The following is a 16268-nucleotide window of genomic DNA, read 5'->3' on the forward strand; positions in this document are numbered from 1 at the left end:
AACTGGCAGCTGTTGCTAATAAACAAGTTTAGCTCTAGTTCCTGTATAACTTAAGCACTGGTGTGAGTACATGTTTAAATGCATGTTTATTTGAAAAGGTCACAGAACAATCATGATGTTAATGTCAGAACATCCCTTTTGTTGTGAATAAAGCTATTGCCTTATTTTTAACTCACTGCAGCTCTACATTCTAGCTAGATAAAAGATCCATTTGTATTACAGAAGCTCACGGCTTGAAATTTGAATTTCATCACTGGAAGCAATTACAGTATCAGTGCAGTCTCTGCACGTAATCCCTCATTTAGTAATTTAATTAAAAACAAGTAGTACCATGAGCACCAGAACTACTGAAGCTTAGTTTCCAATAGAACTGTGTCACATGGTTGATTGACTTTATACTGAGCTATGAGGAAGCTTCAGTATGAGTTCCTTCTCTGCCTCCATAATTTCAGAAAATGTCTCACTTCTAGTTTAAAGTCATTAAACATTCTGTATCTCCACTGCTCTTGACACAGTTTGGAGTTGCAGGAAGGAAGCAAGTTTGGTCAGGGCAGTTGTGGCAAGAAAAAGCTTTTCAGAAAGAACTGGGCACCTGAAAACCCTACAACCACTGCTTGAGCATGACTGCTTGCTTATGATGGAGAAACAGTGTATTTGTGTGCTAACTGTGCAAAATCTGGGACGTGGTTGACAAAGAATAACGAAACACTAGCAGGGAAATTCACAGACCAAAACACCCCATTATACTTACATTTTTATAAAAGTAAATTACAAATCTAGTGTATTTCTTTCTTTTTTCTCCCCCTATTAAGTTTTGAGTTTTCATTCTTCCTATACCAGAAAGAACAGGTAGGAGAGGAAAAAGTTCAACAGGCTGAAAACAAGGGAAGTTTAAGAAGTGTTCAAACAGGCTTATTGCAAGTCTGAGTCGGCAGACATTCGACATCGACTACATGCTATGCCTGCCCAATTCCTAGCTTCTTAAAGTGAAAATGATGCACCCACTAGCATATTCTCTTATAAATAAAATTAAATGCCTTCATTTCCTCTGTTGAGCAGTCAATATCTGTAATTTCTTAGGGTTTGGGAGATTTATAAAAAAACCCCTATATTTCTGCACACTGGAAAACTGTTTTTAAAGTGTTTAAATGTGCAGCAGCCTGATTCTTTTGAAATTAATCCCTGCTTAATTTAAGAGAAGTGAAAGCAAAAAACATCTGTGTGTGTATATGTGAGCACACTGTTTTTGTCACATACCTAGTTAAGAGATTATTTTAAAACAGTAGCTAATACCATCTCTTGGATGGTATTGCACAGATTTAGATTTAATTCAGTAGTGTTGAATTGTCTCAACACTTGGAACAGGAAGATATCAGTTAATTTATTTGCAATTATTTTATTTACAAAGGGAGAATATATACAAAAATGTAGGCAGAAGCCTGGTTACTTAAAGTTATAACTGACAGTTATTTTTAAAACATTCATTCATGGCCTTTTTTTTAATGATTAATGCTTGGTGCTTTGCTTTGGCATGAAAGATTCTATATAAGAAAAAGTGCAGGAGAAAAAAATTGTGACAGTAACTAAACAAGTTGAGCTTGGATCACTGTAGGCCACTCAGCTTGAGGTTTCTCCTGCAGAATGGCTGAGGTGGAACATGAGTAATAAAGAATGGAAGCGTAATAGCAAAGTTAGTTTCAGACGTTCTTGTGATTTTATGAAAAATACATTTTATTTTATAATGCCGGTGTTGCTTTTCTGACTAGAGCAAAAGTTCAGCAAAGGTTGTTCTGAACTGTGGTGACAGCTGGGTTTCTGCACGGCACTCAAATGTACAGCAGGTGATGTTGTGATGAAAAAGCCTGCACTTTGCAGGATCAGTACCAAGCCAGTAGTGAATGGATTGGAAACTGGACAGTTGCTCTTAAAAAAACAAAAATGTCAAAATCGAGGGTGGCACAAATAAGACAAAAGAGACCTGGACATGGCATGGGTTGGCGTGGGTCAAGATTGCAAGAGAGAATGCATCCATTAAATACAACAAAGGGGGAAGTTTTTGAGAGTTAAGTTATACGATGCACTGAATGCAAGTTTTTGGTGCAATGTTTCAGCCACATGGAAACACACCTACCTGCCACATGCACATTGGACGTGTATTCAAACCAGAGACACCATACCATAGCTTATAAGATGTGATGTGGCACCTGGTACAGTGTGTTTGGTTCTGGTGACTCCATCCCTGAAGGACGTTAGAAAAAAAGAGGTAGCTCAGCATGTGTCTGCCTGTTTATATACCAGATCTTACTGAAAACCAGCCAGCCGATCCATGAAGGAGAAATTGCTAGTATCAAGGGTTGCCACAACAAAACAATGTGAGCATTTACTAGCGGGAAAATGTACAAACACTCTAGAGTAGAAACACAAGAAGTGACAACAGCTTGAAAGTAAGTGTAAAATAGTTATCAATTTAAGCCTAACATTTAGAGAGAAAACTGTTGGTGCTTTTTTGTTTGATTTAAATCTAGTGCTAATGAATCTTTTATTCTAGACACTTGAGATAATGGTTACTAATTACAGAGTTTTATTTGGAGATGCCTCCAAAAATGTTTCACTTTATAGTCTCTTGAGACAATTGCTTCTGGTAAACTTTTATTAATGATAGCACATTGGGACCAGAACTACACATCCACTAAGTCTGTTGTTTTGTAATGTAATTATGACTCTTGAAAAAATAATTGAAATGACGTTCACATTGATATCCCTGTTCAGAAAGGCATACATTTGAGTCCATATATATTCAGCAAAGGATATAGGCACATCTTTAACATTATACATAAATTTTAACACCTTTTGATTTCAGCAAGATATAAAGATTCTTGAGTGCTTTGCTCTAAGAGCCTTAATATAAGCTTTCTTTCTAGCACTAACAATGTCACAAATGTTGCATTTTCAATCTATTAACCACATTTAATAACAAGTTTTAGTGATGGTGAATGCATGTTTTCAGATCTGACAAGGCAGAATTCTATATTCCTCATTCTGTATACATCATTCTAGTCTTGCTTGCATGGTTTTTAGAAATTGTTTATTAAAATGAATTCTCTACCTGTTCTCTGTGTGACTGATCAAAAATGTAGTTCTTCAGATTAGCTTGAAAGAAAACAAATTGTATTTTTTATTACATAATTTTAAAATTCCCTAAACTGTCTATAACAGCAAGCTGTCTAAATGGGATACCAGAGATAAAGAGGATCTGTTTTTCTGTGCAATAAAACACTTGACATTGTTATGAATTATTTCTACACCACTTTATTCAATGAAACCACAGTGCACCAAGATATTCAACTGTGGGAAAAAAAATCCACCCTATCCTTACAATTTAGATGAACTCATATATAAAATTCACTACGCACCAGGCTGTGTCAAGTGTGAGTTCATAATTAATCATTTTTTCCCAAGTCAACAGAAAACAATTAAAAAAATAAAATTATTCCAAAATAAAACCACCCTTTTCCTTGTTTCCTTCTTTTGTTGTCACGCACTATTTGCAGTGACAGAGTGGAATGTTTTCACAACCTTCTCCAGATGTCATCCGTGCTGAGAGTTTCAGCTCTGGTAGGACTTCTAAGTGCTCCACTCTTCCACACTCATACTCCAGTATCATTTTAGTTCTTTTTTTCTCCCATGCACTCTTCAGCACTCACTTGGTGCCAAGGAGCTCAGCTGTTTAGTACTGTACAGCAATGAGCCTCTGCAATAAAACCAGTAACAACCACAGCCTTTCAAGAAATTGCAAAGTCGGTGGAAACTCTCATGTAATGCCATTGCAATTCCCAAGAAGTAACGGTTTCTACGGAGCCCATAAGCTGGGCTGCATATTCCCGAAGTTCATTAGTTTCCTAGGTACCTCTGTACACAGAATTGGTGAGTCTGTATGCCTTATTTATAGAGAGCTCTGGCTGCAGAAGCTCAACTCTTTTGTGAAGCCTGAATATGGCTTGAGGAGGCTTGCTTTAGGCTCTTGCTTTAAAGGTGTATCACCATACAGAGCTTCAGATTTGCATCAGAAATGTGTAATGAGGGGCTGTAGGTTCATGAGTTTCAGCAACAGAAGGGGCAGGAGGGGACAGACACAATGACCCTGGCTTTCCTGCATGCCTGAATGGCATGTTAGATAAAAGGTGGGTATCCTTCTCAAAAGTTAAACCGATTGAGTAGCAGAACAGAGGCTGGCTGGTTACATTGTTCTTCATGAATTTTATGCAGAACAGGTGTAAGTTCTGTAATGAATCCATGTGCAATTGCTTTCAACTCCTCTCCAAGCGGATGACATTCCTGTGTATGTTCATCCACATTTGCAGCTCAGATGGATCACTGCATTTGACATTTCAAAGACTAAAAATGATCTAAAAAATAAACACACTGCAATAATTTTGAAGGCTGATCAGCCCTTTAATGTGGTGTCAGTTGACTGTTATTTTGTAAATTAGGCAGCGATTTGATTCTTTATCAATTTTTAGTGGTGTTTAACATCACCTAACTCATGAAGAAGGCAGCATCGGTAGCCTGGAATGTAATGAAGCTTTTATCTACTTGAGAAACAATGACAAGTCTTTTAAAAAATTTGGGATGACTTAAGTAGTCATGAAAGAGATGCTGATGGCATTAGCTAACACAGATACTGTGCCAGCATGCCTTGTGAGCTTCCAGGCACAGCTCTGACAAGTCCCCACCATCTGCTGGCAGCAGTTTTAGTAAGGGGCATCTGCTCAAGTAATGAGGCTTGTGAAAAATGGGGAATTCAAACGAAAAAGGTGATACTGATACAGAGTTACTGTGGATTTGGGACTTATTTCCTTTTCTTCAGGTCTCCAGTAATGGAAAGTTCACCCCAAACACACTGAACAGGGAAGTATTTTTGGTGGTTTCGGTAGAGGGTAAATCCTTAAGTCCCAGTTTTGAGGACTGAGTGTAGTTTTATTAGTGTGACTCAGCCATTGTTACCAGTAGTCAGAATCGAAGCAGGTGGGTTTTTTCTTTTGAGGCTTTACACAATGTAATAGCATTTTTAAAGGATTTTTTTTTATTTTGGAGTGGTTCCCAATCCTATGACAAAAACATGTGATGCATCATGCAGTAGATTTATTTGCAGAAAAAAGTTTGCCTAGAGAGGGAGTCTGGATGCCATTACTAAAAGTGATCAGACATTGTAGAGACTTCTGCAGAAGACCTTCACTTACAGAGATGCGGAATGCTTCAGTCCAGGCTACCTTGGCACTTTTGTTGATTACTTCTAAGTGATTTTGTCAGTGGCAGAATCAACTTTGTGCAGAGCTTTCAGCACAAGACATTAATAGTGAAATTGCTGTCAACATATTTTTCTTTCCAATCTTGCTTTCTTGGAGGTAAAGAGTGTTTTGGATTAATTTAATTTACCATTAACTTTATAATTTAAATTATTTGACCATAGGAGAACTGTTTTGAGGGAGGCAGTTGGGTCTGTGGGAGTGTGGAAACAATCTGGGCTTCCTGAATTAATTATAATTTAAAACAGAAAAGGTGGTTTTGAGGTCTCTTCAAATAGAATATGGATTTGATTAGAAATACAGTGCACAGTCCACTCTGCATGTAAGTTATAGGCAATGATGTGGTTGATTATTCTGCAGTAAAATGGTTAATGCCAGCTATCACCAAGTGAGTTAGCTTTTCTAAAAAAACAAGTTGATAATCCTCCTTATTTTTACAATATTATCCCAGAAATGGGAAGTTTAAACCCTTTATGCTTGTGCTGTCAAAATGGTTTCATGGCCTCTCTTTCAGCCTTTGAGTTCTACTTTAAGATAGAAAAGTGTTATATGAGTTCTTACCATACTGGGTAGCAGTCATCTGAACAAGACAACTGAACCAAAACAGGTTTTCTGAACCAAAAACTTCTCATGTATTTGATGGAGACATTTAGGTGCAGTTAGGACATGATACAAAAAAGGAAGGTTCTGGCCTCTTTTACATCCGTGTGAACCTGGAGCAATTCTACTGAGATCCATCAGGGATGAGTAGGCAACTCTATGCAGGTCCCAGACTCTTGGTCTGGATTGACAGTGGCATATCTGATTCTAGTCCAGCATGTGTAATGATATGGCTACTTTGAGTATGTTCAAATGCTGGGGCAATGGTTTACTCATTGTGTGTGCAATTCTTAAAAGTGCTAGCAAATAATCTCAAATGTACTTTCTCTTTAAATTGGTGGAATAATTACCTACAAGTAGTGAATATTAGGAAGTATATGAGCAGCAAATAATTTACTACTGGCATTATCTAATAATTATCTCTAGATGAAATTGCAAGACTGCAGTGTTTTTAGAGCCCATTTGTGACCCATAAAATATGGGTCAAAACCTCACATTCCACCACTTGCTTTTGCAATTATTACTGCAAATGGTGGGAAAGTACAAAGCAATCACCAGGAGAAGAGATCTTTTAACTGCTATCATTTCTAAAACTAATCAGAGAGATAGAAGGAGTTGCCCAAAAACTTGATACCTATCTCATTTTATTCACCAGCAAGACAGCATAGATGTAACTTGTAGTAGTAGTAAACTCTCTTTCCAAATCAATCTCCTTCTGTCTAAATGATAAGGAAAAGATCCTTCATCTTTACTTTTCTATCATAATATAGAGACAAAAAGATGGGGTCTAAGCTTACATTTAGAATGGCAATTAGAAGACCAAAGCAAGGACTAAACCAGGATGACACTGCCTTCTAGAAGTGTATCAGGGTAACTTCTGGAGGAAAAAAAAAAAAAGAACTAAGCATCTACCTTGTCATAAAATAAGTTTAGCTAATAATAAATATACACAAGAGATGACAATAGTTTCTTTTGTATGTTACAGCAGCAAAAAGAAAGCTTCCCCACATGAAAATAGGGGCAAGCCCCCAAAGGAACAATTTTAATGTGAAACTTGTCAAATTCATGGCAGAGACAATGAGTGCTACCCCATCACCCTTGGTAATATTGAATTGGATTGAAAAATCAGGAAGACCCTATTAGTCCTACATTTTCATAATGAAAAAAAATCCTACTCAGGGAACATTACTTTTTTGTTTGTTTGGTTTTTTTTGTGTGACTAAACCAAGATGAATCATTTTATCTCATGCTCAGGACAATAACAACAAACAGGAAATCCTACATCAGTAGCAGTCCCTCCTACAAGGGATTTTTGTGCTTTTGGAAAATTCACACAGGGTAAAACCCAGAAAACATAGCTTAGGAGTCAAGATAGGATCAAGACAAAATACAGGAGCTCAATTCTTCTGCCCTGTTTCTGAGGCTAATTTTCACTGGATTCGGTAAGACTCAGACAACTTCTCTCTCTAGACATCAGGCCCACAATCAACTTTAAATGCAAGATGGGCCACAGGCAAAGTATGAGAGAGAGATATCTGAAATGATGAAGAGAATGTGTAAATATACAACTAAAAGGCTTTAATCTAAGAGGCATGTTGACTTCAACTAGTAATAGCCTCATTCAACTAGTAATAGCCTCATAACCTCTGATGACTGGAACCAGACTGGAAAAGACAGACTATCACCAAACTATTTATGTAAAAACCAAACCAAACCAAACCCAGGCAAAACCAAACCAACATCCTCCCTTCCCCCGCCTCCCCAACACGCCTAATAGAGCGAAAATAAGCTCTTCTATGGCAGATGTCTACTCCTTAATGGAAGCTGTGCAGCTTCTCTTGCGGTACTGCGTTCCTATCACTAAGTGGCAGTATGTTAAAGTATATGTACAGACAGCACCACTAATAAGAGCTTGCAAAGCCCATTCATCTTTCCCATAATCTAAAATGGCTACATGCCAACATCATGTTTTTCACTGACTCCACAGAAAACTACTGACCTATTGATTTAAGAAAAAGTTTCCCGTGTTTACACCTTTTGAGATCAAAAATAGAAGAAACTGTCTATGTACCACAGCAGCTTTTCAAATGGATTCATGCTTCTTTCTTTTTCCTCTAAGACCTTCCCTATAAGTCAATATAAGTTTTAATACAAAGACCTGTATTTTGGATTAGTATCCAGATCAACCCCTTGGTTTTAATGTTCCTGCAATAGCGTGATCTCTCACAAGAAATTCTGGAAGGGGAGTTAACAGAAAGCACCAAAACAGTAGAAGCATTGAAATAACTTCTTGCAAGTAACTATACCATGTGTTGACCTTAGTGGGAGTGTATTTCTTGGTAGGATCCCAAGTAACTCATGAGGATGAGCCAGGTAGACTCACTGGGGACCTACTTAATTTCTGTAGCAGGTGCTTCTGCAGATGGATCTTGTGCTAACCTGCATGAGAAACCATCTCCTCTAGACTCTCATGAAAACATATGCCTTCAGCACACAGCCACCATTTTGATGGTAAAGTGTATAGGGATAGATACAAGCAGAGTGGCATATTTTGGGTTTGGTTTTTTTTTTTTTTTTCCAGAAATGGACCTGATCAAATTACCTAGTGATGGGGTCCAGTTGTCACTGAAATATCCTTGAATTCTCCACAGTTTCTCATCTGATCCTATCTCTAACTCCTTGCTTTAAACCTCTTTGATTTGAGACATAGCTCAAAGGAAGAAAGCACTTCTGTTATATTGTTCAGTGTAACAAGCAAGTTTGGCAGATTAACACCCATCTGCAGCACTAGATACCAGAAACAGTGGGTACAGTGCCTTCAGTGAGGAATTCTGCCTGGCAGTGTGGAAGAAGGAAGCAGCAAAAGAGAAGAAAGGAAGTGGGATGCCACAGCTGTGTTTGAGCCACTGAAGAAGCATGAGCAAGCATCTCAGGCATGTCACCTGCAGCATCACAAATGCTTTACAAAGACCCATGCTGGGGTAGACCTACCCAAAACACTCACAATACACGCTATCTCTAGTGTCATTAAATAACCCCTTACTCTTCAAAACATAAAAGGAGTGATATTACCTGACTGAACTATGCAGAAAACCAAGGAAGATGAGATCAGGGATCCCTTGTCTCTGTTGTGGTACAAGTGCAATGAAAACACAACTTCACTGTCCATTCACCATGGTCCTTGACTACTGGTCCTCTAAAGAGAATTTGTGCTGCCTCATGCTTTAAAAATTACTTGCCAGTGGTTATTAGCTAGCATTTTTTAGCTTTTCCTATCCATAGCTTCAGCAGGATAGGAAAAACTCCCAATTAAGCTTTCTGAATAAAATATAAACATTTAAAAGCAACTCTACCCAAGCACTGTTGAAACCTGAAACAGTACACACAAGAGAAAACTGCTGCTCTCTGTTTGCAAGCTAAAGTGCCAGTTGGATGATCATGTTTTGCACTGAGGAGAGAGGGAGGGAGGGAGGGAGCCTGAGATGGATAACAGGGGCTTAATAGTCACCCTCTTCCACCCTCATCTCCTGCAATGCCTTTTCATCTTTCCCTGTCCAATCTGGCTCTCACAGGAAGAATAATTTCTAGGATCTCTCTAACAGTTTCAGTGAGTCTCACAGCTAGCAGGCACAAATTCCCACAGATGCTATGTTTTCCTCCACACTCATGTGTGGGAAAGTAAGGAGGGGAAATGGAGAAGATCCTTTTTCTAGAAATAATGCTGTCTTGTCCATCTGTGTAAGAGGACATAGGGATCCTGCAGCATGCCCTTGTATGAAATCTCTATGGCAGGAAGGCATCTTGATCGCCCAGAGACTCCAACTGTTCCAATGTGGCATGGGAGAGAGGAAAAACTGTCTAGAAACCTGCATCCATAGTTGAGGTTCTTTTGTTCTTTTTTGGGGAGGGTTTGGGGTTTGGGGATTTTTTTTGCAGATTTAGATGTAATTTTTCCACTGAAGTTTTGAAATGGGCTCAGAACCACAAAGCTGGCCATACCAAGGTAGTCTTGCAAATACTTTGGGAGAAAAAAAAGTTACAATATCTAGTTATTTTCCAAAATTCTTGATTTATTACAATCTTATTGGTACTCTTTAAACAACTTGAACTCTCAACCTTTCAGATCAACAAAAGACAAACATAATTATTTTCTTCAGCCTGAAATGGTATAATTTATCTGGTTTCCCAAGGATATGAAGCTCACATGATAGTGCTCTGTGATCATCTAGGTATGTATACGTTGTCACACATGTATGCAAATGTATCTGTCATTCTCACCATAATAATTTCAAATATGTTATCCCATTTTAACTCCATTTGATAAGGTGCTACTTTTTTACGAGTTTTGTCGTAGTGGTTATAGAAATAGGTAGGAGTTCCTATTCCTGCCCCAGAGGAGAGAAAGGTTGCAATGCAAGTACTGATACTACAAACAATTCACATGGGAGGTCAGCCTAAAGTTGTAAATTCATAACAAATGAGGTATCATCTATTATTCTGACGGAAAAATCTACCAGGTGTTGGAACTGCCAGAAAGCCAATAAGTTAGTTCTTTGAGAAACCAGTCTTGGCTATAAAGGTATCCTGAGACCTTTTAATCTTTCCTGGATGTGGCTCTTTCCCATGTAGAGTACCTTGAATGTTACTTGGGTTTGGCTTCCTTTTTGGACCAGAAAGATGTCCTTTAACACAGAAAAAACATCCCGCTAGGCATGTTCAAGGGCTCACTTCTTCCATATTCCCCTAAGACCCTGTCCTTTTTTCCAGTTCAACTCCCAGATGAACTTCTCCCTCGACAGGCTTACTGGTCTGCCAAATGGTAGCATCAAAGAATAGTAGTTCCTGCTGGAGGTCTTCCAGTTTGGAACTCTGCCTCCCACTTTAATTTTCCCTTTATCCATAGCACTGGTTTAAACATGCTTCCTGGATATAAATGTTTCCACACTCTGTGTCTGCATGAACACCACAACTAAAATGTTGACTGTATTTCCCCATGGCCACACCTGAGCAGAGAGCAGCTGATGCTTGACATTGGGGCCTTCTTGAATGCAGAAAGAAGCCTCGTGGTACTAAAATAAATAGTTTATTTGGGGGATGAGGGACAGCCTCTGACCACAGATCTCTGGCTAAAAGGTTTCAGTATGCTGTCTTGAGAGAGAAATTTTCTTCCCTTGTAATTCTGACATTTCTTCTAGTCCCTTTGCTTCACATGCTGTTCTTTCCTTCTAACAGTTGGCCTTTTCTCTTCCCATTCACCTCTCTACTTAACAAGTCTCCCTCCCTCCCCCTCACCACCAAAGGATGTGCTGCCACTTGGCGAACCGCTTGCCATCAAAGCTGTGTGTGTGATTTAGGGAGGTCTGATTTCCAGCTCCATGAGGTCAGCACAGACCCATTCAATATTCTTCAGATACCAAGCTGGCTCACTCTTCTGCATGGAGCTGGCAGAGAGATGTTCCCTCCCTCTCCTCTTCATTTTATGTGCACATTAAAAATATCCATGACCAAATCAAAAATTGTGCAGCTGTTTCAATAGCTGCAAAACTGCTTAGAACGGGGAGCCCAGAGTATAGAGAAAGAGACCTTTGTGAATTGAACACTCTCTGAACTAACTTGTTTGTGAAAACCCATGTATAATTAAAGCCTCCCTTGTTAGTGAATGGAGCCATACTTAAATACACACAATGTATATCTTTATTTCCAGCTCAAATCTTTTTCGGGACATTTTCCAGCAATGTGTATTATGTGGCTTCAGCAACTGCAGTGCATCATCATCATCATCATTCAAACAGTGGAGCTCCCTGCTACATTATGAGCTTCTTTCCCCTAAAATACTTTTTGATGGACTACAGCATAGCCAGTCTAGACCTGAACTGCATAATAAATGGATGCTATGATTCCTCTAATGGCAAGGTCCTTTCCCCCACTGCAAATGGAGATGTAATTCAGATGCACACTATCTCACCCTTTGCATGCTGAGAGAGAAAATAAACAGCAACATTCATTTGTCTTTTTCCATTTCCCTTACCAAAAAGTCAACTTCCAAAGAAAATGTTTACCAAAACATTTCCCTGAACAATCTGAATAATATTTTAATGGACCACTTACTTAGTTAGTATCTAATTAAATTTTGCATCATGAAGAGCATATTCAAATCACTGTGGTATTGTGAATAAGAATTCAATAAAAAATACAGGATAAAAGAAATCTGCAAAATAACAACCATTAAACTAATGAGTAAAAATCCAGCAGCTATAATAAAATCCACCAGAGAACAAATAAACTGCAACCAACCATATTACCAAACAATATTAGTCAGGTTTCATCTTGTTCCCACATGCATCCCTGCACAGAACAGGAAAAAAAGAAGTACTCGGAGGAGAACGTTTTGATGGAAGTAAGGGCCAAACACACATACACAGAGAGATGCAGTAAACACTAGCAGCTGCATGGCTTAAGGTACCAAATAGTATGAAATCTGTTAATTAAAAAATGAATTAATTGTTGTGAGTATATTTCTCTTAACAGAGCACATTTATGCTTCTGCAGAATGCAATCCTTAACACATTTAAAAAATAAGCTCCCTGACAGTTATACCTGTAATATAAGGGCATAATATTAAGAACAAGGAAGCAAGCAATCAGTCTTCCTCTTTCACTTGAACTTGGGCTTATCATACCCCACCTGGATCCTATAAATATTTTCCTAAAGGTTGCTTGGTTTCCGCGCTGCTCCACAACCCAGTTCAGCAATACACATCCATAACACTAAGCTTGAGCTGCTCCACTGAAATCAATACTCGCGTGCCTAAGTGCTTCGCTATAAAAGGGACTGGATGGCTATAAGGCCGTTGCCCTGTCACTCCATATAGAATGATTTCCCTGCTGTGCAGTATAACTCTGTAAATGTAATCTGTTCAGTATACCAAATAAATATCTCTATTGGAACATTCCACCTAGGGCTTATTTGTGATGTGTGTGGATGTTATTTATTAGAAAATTTAAACATTATTGCAGCCAATTAGAAAAGCACTTTTTATTACTTGCAGCCCTCGCTGCTGCCAGTGCCCCACATCCTCCTCCTTGACACAGCCATTATATACTGGCTCACTTAAAAGGTGCAGTGAGCAAGTGTGCCCGGCTCTGCAAAGGCGTTCTGTAATCTGAACTCCAGGCATGTCAGTAGTGTGATTTCAACTGTGCTGCTTGTGCTTAAAATCCAGCAGGCATGAACACAAGTATTTGCAGGATCCAAAACTCTACAGATTGATAAATCAGGAGTTCAAACAGAATAAGAGAGGGGTTCACTCCTCTGAGCTTTTGTTCCAGCTAAAGGACATATTTTTGGAAGAGTAACCTCCTGTCCTCTATATTGGCAATTTTTGGGATGTTTTCCAGTCCACTTCCTTTAGGCCCATGTTTGGGCAAAATGCAGAATACAGATATCAGAAACCTCTTCATGTATATTGGTTTGCTGCAAGTAAAGCAGTACTTCCTGAAGAATTTCACCTATGTTGCTGTTTGTCTGAGCTTTCTTTACATGTCTGCTCCTTGAAGAGATAGGGGAGGCTGCCAGTTTGTGAATACCTTGTTGTAAAGTCCCATAAAGAACTGCAGATCAATCCTACAATTTAAATACGCAGAACATATATTTTGTTTTGCATATCTAACTTTTAACCTCAGAAGTATATATAAAAAGTGAATTTACATGGTGGGTTTCTTAGAAAAATTTTCAAAATTAAGTGATTTGGATGAGCACTTGTTTCTACAGAGCTTGTAGAAACAGAGTATTGAAAACAGTCTGCTTAACACAGACACTTAACTTTGCCTGAAACCTCAGTATGAGTGACTTATTCCTACAGGCATAGACACTTCATTTCCCAGTAAAGTCAATGGAAGGGTGGAGATGCTTTCAAAAGATCCCAAAGAAGAGTACCTTAAATTTGTCTAAATTTGGATGTAATCTCCTGCTTTTTGAGACCTTGAAAGACGTCCACTGCTTTCCACTGAAGAAAGAGTGGACCTCACTGTTCCAATGGACTGGGAAGAGCTACCTAACTTAAGAGAACTGCTTTGCTCTGCACCTTAAAATTAAGTCAAGTCTAGGTTAATTCTTCCTCAAGGTTTGAGTTAGGCACTGAGAAGTTTGCTCCTGCTTGTTGTTGCAACCTCTGTCCTCTGTGTCTGATGCTGGCCAAGGGGTCAAATTTGGTCAGGGGAGGTAGAAAGTAGGAAAAGGGTTAATATGGATACACCCAAACTGATTGATCACATCTGCTTGTTTGCAAGGCTAAAAATATGTCCATTAATTTGTTCAGTAACAATTTTTCTTAATAATATAGAACAGGATATACTGCATATAAGAGAAAGACATTCTAACTAAAAGTGTTTTCTATTAGTGACAAACTTAACAGGAAAAGGAAAATAAACATAGCTGAAAGCATGTAAATATATGCCATAAAATACATATGAATAGACATATATACATATACAAATACATATACATAAACATACACTTATACATATATGTACATGTATTTATATAAGAGGAAAGAGTGAAGGATGAATGCTCATCATTCCCAAATTCTGAATTCACACTACCTTTAGTTAATTTGCATGTGTTTTCTTTAGTTGTTTTTTTTTTTTAAAGAAGACTTATTTAGCTTAAATTTAACTAAGACTTTTTCAATTGAGTTTCCTGATTTCATTTTCTGTGAAACATATTATACTAATTTGAATCACAATTGTGTTATTTTTGCTATAATATGTCCACAGACCTCTGAAACCACCCCCCAGCAATGCTGAGCAAGGGTAGAGGCGATGTTATAAACCTTTATATATTATTTTTCATTAATTATTTTTCAGACATGTAGGTCTCATTTTTAAAGCATTCTCCTGACCTGTTACCTTGTAGTAAACAAGGGTGAAGAAAGAGAGGAGAGCTGGTGAACTTTGATAGGATCTATTGGCAGAAAAGATATTCCTCCTTTACTTAGCAACCTGACATTTAGGACATGCTACGACATAGGACCCCTAGGTTCAACTCACTCTTCCGTGTGACGATATTTGACTATCAGTCTCCTGTTGCCCCAGGGACTGGCTTGACAGCGCAATGGTACTAGGTTCTTAGTTTCTCCTAAGATGCTCTTTCCTTTTGTATAACTATTAAACATTAATGTGAGAAGGGGCTGGTGTCCAGATCTTTCACACTCTGGATGCATGCCCTAATCAATAGGTTACCATAAAAAAGGACAAAGGCTCTTTCTTTGTAAATCTACCTTTTCATGTCCTTGTTTTTCTCCTAAGCTCCTAAAATCAAGGTATTTTATTGTAGTCAGCATAAAATTGAGTTCTTACACTTTTCTTTAATGGAAAACTTAAATTAAACTTCAAAGTTAGTTTAATCTGAACTTTTATTCCTGTCACCACAAAGAGTCTCTCCTCACCCAGTACCTCAAATCAGGGCCAACTAGAGAGTAGATGCAAACAGAATGGGAAATGAGGGGTAGTGGCATAAAAGAAGCGTCTGTGAACAGAATTCCTGCCCAGACTTATGTTTGTCTGTATGATATTTCCTAATTAAAAAGTAGAGTTTCTGTCATCTGTGCCACTCATAGTAAGGGAAAGGTTACACTGCCATTGACTTAATGGGAACTGACATGAGAAGGGATTACTATCGCCATCACAAGAGCGAGGCATCCTTTGATGAGCTCTACAAACAACCTTGGTTGAATACTCTTCTCAACTAAACTCCATTCCCAGGTGAAGCAGGCTGGAATATATCCCTGTGTCAATGTGGTTGTCCCACTTTTGCTCTAACTTTCAAAAAAAATGTTTACTCTTCAGGCCAAAATCCAGCACAAATAGTATCTGCCTAAAAATCAAACTGGTGGAAAGAGTTCTGGACAACAGTAAAAGAAAGGGCCAGAACTGCCACCAGGTTTTAAAAAACACGGTAATAAGCACTCTCTATGTCTACATTAAAACATTAGGAAATGAATATGCTTAAAAGGCATGTCTATATGATATTGTCATGTGAAAACAACTTAAAAATTCAGGACCTTGAATTCTCTCTCTCTCAAGAACTGTCTGTTAGGCCTTATGGTACACTAGTACGAGATGGCACACTATGGCAAATGATAGCAGTTATTTATAAATAAATAAGTAAATAATTATCCTTAAAAAATCGTGCAGTACATGCATTTGTCTATCTTTGTCATTGTCATGTTAGATTTTTTATATACATGTATAGAAGAACAACAAGACTGTTACGTTAGTACTCCTGCTTAATTTCTTTAATTATTTACTGTTCCACATTTCTTACATTTTATGCATTCAGCTGGAGAAATTTTCCACAAGGTAT

This window comes from Pelecanus crispus, chromosome 1 (genome assembly GCF_030463565.1).
Source record: "Pelecanus crispus isolate bPelCri1 chromosome 1, bPelCri1.pri, whole genome shotgun sequence".
NCBI lineage: Eukaryota > Metazoa > Chordata > Aves > Pelecaniformes > Pelecanidae > Pelecanus > Pelecanus crispus.